At 47.1% G+C, this 7101-nt stretch overlaps 1 pseudogene across 1 annotated transcript; it reads right to left on the bottom strand.

The window, feature by feature from the left end:
- Positions 1–1443: 1443 nt before the first annotated feature.
- LOC311516800 (Y-box-binding protein 1 pseudogene) lies at positions 1444–2361 on the bottom strand (annotated as a pseudogene). The gene has a single exon. The product of its transcript is annotated as a Y-box-binding protein 1 pseudogene (transcript).
- Between the last annotated feature and the right edge of the window lie 4740 nt (positions 2362–7101).

Here is a 7101-nt window from a genome sequence, read left to right as displayed (position 1 = left end):
TCATGATCTCTCCTATGTGAAGGCATATCCAAGGTAACTGTGTTCCGGCAACCTATGCTTCCCCTGGAGATTCAGTTGAGAGTAGTCTCTTCTAGTCCTAGGTTGTTGTGTACCGTTTGTGGTAAACGAGCTGACTCCTGTACTGTTTGGGTTTGCCCATCTGCGTTTGCCTGCAGGCAGCCAGCCCCTATAAATCTGACAAACAAATAGAACAAAAAAAATTTCCCTGATCCGATCCTTCAAAACCAAAGGCTCCACAGACCGCTATCAGGAAGCTACAAACACAACTTCAGTACAGCTGGGAAATAGGTTTGTAGAGCTCACCAAAGCCCTGGAAATTCTGACATTTAAAATTCAAATCCCCACTGCAATTTTAGAAGAGAACATTAAGACCTCAGTCCTGCCAACACGTGTGGAGACACAGTCCCTTCCCCAATGAACTTAGCCCGTGAGCCTCTGATCCTGCAATCAGAGCTGCATGGATGGACACCTGCATTAACATGAGTTGCATGAGCGCCAGGATCCATCTGCATGAATGGGATTGTTAGGTTAGGCCCCGCAAAGACAGGTGGGGACAGGGATAAAACAAAGGCAAAATATAGACATTGTATATATGTATGTATTTAAAAAAATACGAGATCTGAATCCTTAAGCTTCGAGCAGGGGGTTAGACTAGATGACCTCCTGAGGTCCCTTCCAGCCCTGATATTTTATGATTCTAAGATTAATGGTCCTTAGATCACAGTGAGGCAGCCTGTGTACAAAGAAAAGCACTACTCACCAGGAGTATGTCTAAACTAAAGTTGTTTCTGAGATGTACAATAAGCCACATATGTTTGTGCCCTGACACAAACATTTGTAGAGCGTCTAGACTCTTAGTTCAAATGGTGCAACTGGCAATAAATCAACTATCTCAAGTTGAAAGAGGGTCACAAACTGTTTCAACAAGTGGAAAGGGCATTTTCCTGTATTTTGGAGAGGAACTGGAGCCTAATATTCAGCCACATCCCCATGCCAGGTAGTGGGGATAAAAAAAAATCATATTCCATGACTATACCACCAGTAGAAAGGAATATTTTAAGATTGTGGCCCATCCCCACAAACTCTGACCCTTTTACAAATTCTTTAAGACTTTTATTAAGAGATGCTTGCAGTTTGCTATCTTTCCAGTGTGTGTTTGCAGGGTGGGGTGAGGGGAAGAAATCAGGTATAGAATTTCATATTAAAAAGAAAGGTTGTTAAAAACCTGAGCTTGATTGGATAAGCAGAAAACAACAACTTGTCAAATCTTTTAGCTTTGTTGGTCCTGAAAGGAGACTGATGGAGTTTAGGTAAGAAAGATAGAAAAACTCATGATGATAAATTGTGAGTTATCCAAACAACAGTAAGGAAAACAGCAAGTGCGGAAGGTCTGTGTTCTTATTCCTGGATTTCCATGTTCCCTTATTCCTTCTTGTTTGATAGCTGAGTAGTGCCAGGTTGTTGGCTGATGGTCTCAGGAGCCAGGGTGTCTCCAGCTGGTGGTCCAGAGGTCTCCTTGGTCTCTTTGCCATCTAGTGGTTTCGCATTCCGTGGGCGTCTGCGTAGGTAACTGACGTTAGGATGGTAACAATGTTGACTTACTGCTTCAACTTCGGTCTCATTTGCCTGGGGGCTTCTGTTACATTTTTCTCCTCCCTCCTCTCTCGGCTGTCTCAGACAACGCTGCCCCAAACTGAGAAGCTGCCTGAAGCCCTGGTATATGCTCTGTTTCACTGGTTTGCTTTGCTCTGCATAGACACACTGACCTTCCGCATGCACCACTTCTGCGCTCACAGAATTGGAACACTGGGGCCGATACCCATAGGATGTGTGCATCAAATAAGACTGGCCACTGTAGGGCAGATTCCCATCTTCTGGTGCACTCCTTGCTGCCTCGTTCTTTGGCATGCTTTCACAAAGGTGGTAACTCTTGTGAGGCGGACTCCTCCTTAGACCCAACGAGCACTTGCGACGATCTGCAGCGTATATGCTGCCTTGCACGGGAATGCCGCCGAGACCTGTGACGTTGGCAGCCTCCAGGCCTTTATCCCCTAGAACCACATCAAACTCCACCCTCTCCCCATCGCCCACGCTGCGATGGTACTTACAGGGATTGTTCTTCTTTATGGCCGACTGATGTACAAACACGTCCCTCTTATTGTCGCTCCTTATGATGAAGCCATAGCCATTTCGGACATTGAACCACTTGACCGTGCCCCAGACCTTCCTTTCGATCACCATCTTCTCCTCTGCAGGGATCAGTGAAACTAGGAGGGGTTTACTCTTGATGGATGCAACCTGCAGATCCTCCCGCATTGCAGGTTTGTTGTTCAGGACCATTGCACAGTTTGGTTTTACTGCTTCAGGCTCTCCGTGGTGCACAGTGGTGCTCTCAGTGGGCCTTAGAAGACAAATAAAGTCAGGAGTGGAGCTACTGCTACCTTCAAGCTTGTGCGGTCAGCTCTGGGCTGGGTTTAGCCTCTCGCAGCTATCACAGTGAGAGGCCAAGGCTTCAGGCAACATTTTTAATCAATCGGATTGCAGCTTTCAGGTTTCCCAGCTGAACCAGCGGTTGATTGGCTCAGCCACATGTGATGTCGCAGAACTAAGACGCAGTTGAATTGTTACCTAATTCACATGATGAAATGAGAGGGAGAATCTTGTATGTCCTACATCAATCTCAATATCCTGTGGCCAAACTAGAGCAAATCTTTTAGAAAGACAGCAGAGAGGAAGGAAGGTACAATGGTTAGGGTGCTCACCTGGGATTTGGAACACCTCGGTTCAATTCCCTGCTTTGTCACTAGCTTCTTGGGTGCCTTGAGCAAGTCACTTTGTCTCTCTGTGCCTCAGTTTCCCATTGGTAAAGTGAGGATAACAGCACTGAAAGTCTGCAAGGTGCCCCATTACTATGGGGCTAAGTCTTGTAGATAGGCAGTATCTTGCCTGCTGCAAGGCAGGAACTGAGGCCCAGAATCTGCTCTTAGTTACCTTGATGTGAAACAGGAGTAGCTCTGTCAGCTTCACTGGAATCACTCCAGATCCTTTCTGATATGAGATCACAAGCAGTCTCGCTGTTGCACAGGTAGAAGCAGCCATGGGTGAAGCTCAAAAGATTTGGAAGTTTGCTAGATAATCAGAGGCAGCCCATGCTGAAAGAGCTTGCAAGTAATGCAAGACAGTCAAAAGAGGGTCTATCACTCCCATTTTACAGATGGGAAACTGAGGCCCAGAGGGATTAAGTGACTCACCCCAGGTCACACAGGGAGGCTATGACAGAGCAAAAAAATGAACCCAGCTCTACTGTGCCCTCATCCTGTGCCTGAGCCACAAGACCATCCTTCCTGTCATCTCCAGGATGCCAGTTTCATGCTGGAGTAAATCCAGTGCCCTCATTGGCATGGCCCTAGATTTACACTGGAATAACTGAGGTTGGAACCTGGCACTGACACTGGTTGGTCTAATTTTTCCTTGGATTTGGTCAATCAGTGTTTCCCCTGGTTTGACTCGGCAGTGAAGTGATGTGTCTGTTTTAGGGAGTTGCCTGTTTCCTCCTTTGCCATTGTGTGTGTATATATGTGGGTTTTTGTTTTTTTTTTTACACTTTCTTACAGTTTCTCAACGCCTATTAATCACTCTGCCAGTGGGGTGGGTTTGGTTTTCTCACGGTGATTGCTTAAGGAGATTCTCAGCAAATGAAGCTCTGTTCTTTCCTTCGCTCCCCCTGTCTGCTAACCCTCAGTTCCCCTGTGATAACAATGGGCTAGAAGCTGCCACCCTGACTTCACAGAGTAGTACCTCACTCCCTGAATAGTCCTGCAGTAGTTGACCGAGTTGCTCACTGAATAATTTACTACTGAATAAAAGGGTGGCAATATCTAGCTCATTATGGGTTAATACAGCAGTTTCTTTGTATTACAGCATTTGCATACACAAACCCTATAGTTCAATGTCACCAGGCTCGATTTTGCTCTTCCTCACACTTGTTTCAATCCAGAGTAACTCAATCTCATTGCAATGTCTCCTTTTCATGGAGTCACAGGGTCTGGTCCGTGCTGCAGCCTGTAACCAGTCTCTTGGAGTCACCCCTCTAGAGTGCTGGGTACGTCTATACTGCAATTAGACACCCGTAGCTGGGCTGGGCCAGCTGACTCGGGCTTTTGGGGCTTGGGCTAAGGGGCTGTTTAATTGTGGTGTAGACATTTAAGCTTGGGCTGGAGCCTGGGCTCTAGGATCCTGTGAGGTGGGAGAGTCCTAGAGCTCAGGCTGTAGCCTGAGTCCAGATATCTACACTGCAATTAAATAAATCCTTAGTCTGAGTCAGCTGGCATGGGCCAGGCACAGGTGTCTAACTGCAGTGTAGCTGTACCTCGGGGGCAGGCCCGCAGTGTCCATGACTCCGAAACTGGGCTTTCGGGCACCATCCCTTCCCGTCTGCCTCTGTGGCTCCCTGCAGCTAATCCATTCAAGCTAGACTCCTGTGTGGGGCTGTGATGGGGTGTTCACCACAGGCAAGGCAAAGCAGGTTACATTAGGTGAGTCAACCTGATAGGCTGAACCTGGGGGAGTGCCAGGGCTTGACTTGGCTAATTGATGAAGGGCTAATTGATGATGAAGACCAGCTGGGCTTGTATAACACCAGCAGGCTCAGAAAAGAAGGGGGCTGCAGGGGAAGCCGTCTGCAGTCACTCTCTGAGAGAAGGGAGGTATGTTTGGGGCTACAGAGCTAAGCAGTCTGGGAGGCGGGAGTTTCGGCTGATAAACCAAGATGGGGGGACGCCCCAAGATAGAACAGAGAGCCAGGAAAAACACCAGGGAAATAGCAACAGGGTCTGGGAGCAAGCAGACCATAGTCGCCAGACTCAGGTCCCCTGGACTGGAACGCAGAGTAGTGGGCAGGCCTGGGTTTCCCTATGAGCAGCTGGAAATGTGACACAGAACCTAGCCGTGGATTGGAAAGCTGTCAGGAGCCGATAAGGAGAGCTGATCCCGTGGGACTCTGACACACTGGAAAGGAAGGACTATACAGTGACCTACCCAGAGGGCTGAGTCACGAAGGGGGAACAGCCTGAGTCCAGAGAGCAAGAGCAAAACCATGGGGCATGTGACCGACAGAACCCCAGGGGCGCCAGAGTGGATGGGAGCTAAGCTCCTGATGTACCAGGAGGCTCCATAGCATGGGGTGGACCTTGTTATAAAGGCACAATGCTTTGGGGCCCACTGCTCTTAGGGGGTATTTGCAGTCACACCAGGTAGCCTTTTCTTTTCAAAACAAGGTAACACTATTAGCCACCCACTACAGAATTTGAAAGTCCTTTGGTTAGCTTAGAGAAGCAAAGGTTAAGAAAGAGCTCGGTCTGGCTGACATCAGGCCTGTCCCCAGCCCAGCTAATAAGGAATCCATTTTGGCCCTGACTCTCCCTCTGACTTTTTTCCCAGCTGTGTGTCCAGTATCTCTGTGTGCTCAGCTCTTAACGCAGCCACCTGGCACCTTGGTTCTCCAGTGCGGGGCCTTTCCTGCAGAGAGGTGGGGGAAGAAGGGCAAATCTCTTTTCTCTTGCCTGTTAGTAGGTAGGTGTGAATGTCCTGGCTATGGGGGATTCTGTTGCCTTTCCGGATCCTCTACTGCAATGGGTTGGGTTTCAGTCAGTCATTTAACGGCCGTTTCATACCAGTCCAGTTACGTGTCACACATCCACGTCTCCTGTTCTGGCCCGACAGCAGCTTTTTAATCCATTACGCTCTGCGCCTAGCAATGCAACGCCCAAAGGGAAAGTGAGATGCACGTAGGAATGCCCGTCACACTCCCATTCAACAACAATGTAACTGAGATCAGAATCGGCCCCCTAGACTTTGGTTATTCCCAGCAGGGAGCATTATATTCAGTAGTAAGTGTTTGCAGGATTAAGCTCAGATTCTTCAGGGAAGGGACTGTGGATTTTATTCAGCCGTTAAGTGTCCTGCACATTTGTGGCCATATATATATGGTTAGCAAAACATTTGGAGAAGGGTGATCCAGTGGATATAGAGTACTCGGACTTTCAGAAAGCCTTTGACAAGGTTCCTCACCAAAGGCTCTTAAGCAATGTAAACAGTCATAGGATAAGAGGGGAGGTCTTCCCATAGATCAGTAACTAGTTAAAAGATAGGAAACAAAGGGTAGGAATAAATGGTCAGTTTTCATAATAGAGAAAGGTAAATAGCGGGTTCCACAAGGATCTGTACTGGGACCTGTGCTGTTCAACATTTTCAGAAATGATTTGGAAGAAGAGGTTAACAGTGAAGTGGCAAAATTTGCGAACTATATAAAATACTCAAGACCGTTAAGTCCCAAGCAGACTGCGAGGAGTTACAAAGGGGTTTCACAAAACTGGGGAAGAAAATGGCAGATAATGTTCAATATTGATAGATGCAAAGTAATGCACACTGGAAAATATAATCTCAACTACGCATACAAAGTGATGGGGTCTAAATGAGCTGTTACCACTCAAGAAAAAAGAAAAGGAGTACTTGTGGCACCTTAGAGACTAACCAATTTATTTGAGCTGTAGCTCACGAAAGCTTATGCTCACTTCATCGGATGCATACTGTGGAAACTGCAGAAGACATTATATACACAGAGACCATGAAACAATACCTCCTCCCACCCCACTCTCCTGCTGGTAATAGCTTATCTAAAGTGATCACTCTCCTTACAATGTGTATGATAATCAAGTTGGGCCATTTCCAGCACAAATCCAGGTTCTCACCCTCCGCCCCCCCACCCCCCACACAAACTCACTCTCCTGCTGGTAATAGCCCATCCAAAGTGACCACTCTCTTTACAAGAAAGAGATCTTGGAATCATTGTGGACAGTTCTCTGAAAACAGCCACTCAATGTGCAGCAGCCTTCAAAAAAGCGAACAATGTTAGAAACTATTAGGAAAGGGATAGATAGTAAGATAGAAAATACCACAATGCCACTCTATAAAATCATGGTATTGAATACTGTGTGCAGTTCTGGCTGCCTCATCTCCAAAAAGATATTGAAATTGGAAAAAGTACAGAGAAGGGCAACAAAAATGATTTGGGGTCTGGAA

The sequence above is a fragment of the Lepidochelys olivacea genome (assembly GCF_965140295.1).
Source record: "Lepidochelys olivacea isolate rLepOli2 genome assembly, chromosome: 2".
In the NCBI taxonomy this organism is placed as follows: Eukaryota; Metazoa; Chordata; order Testudines; family Cheloniidae; genus Lepidochelys; species Lepidochelys olivacea.
Note: the sequence above shows the minus strand (reverse complement) of the source record. Positions and strands in the feature narration are given on the sequence as shown.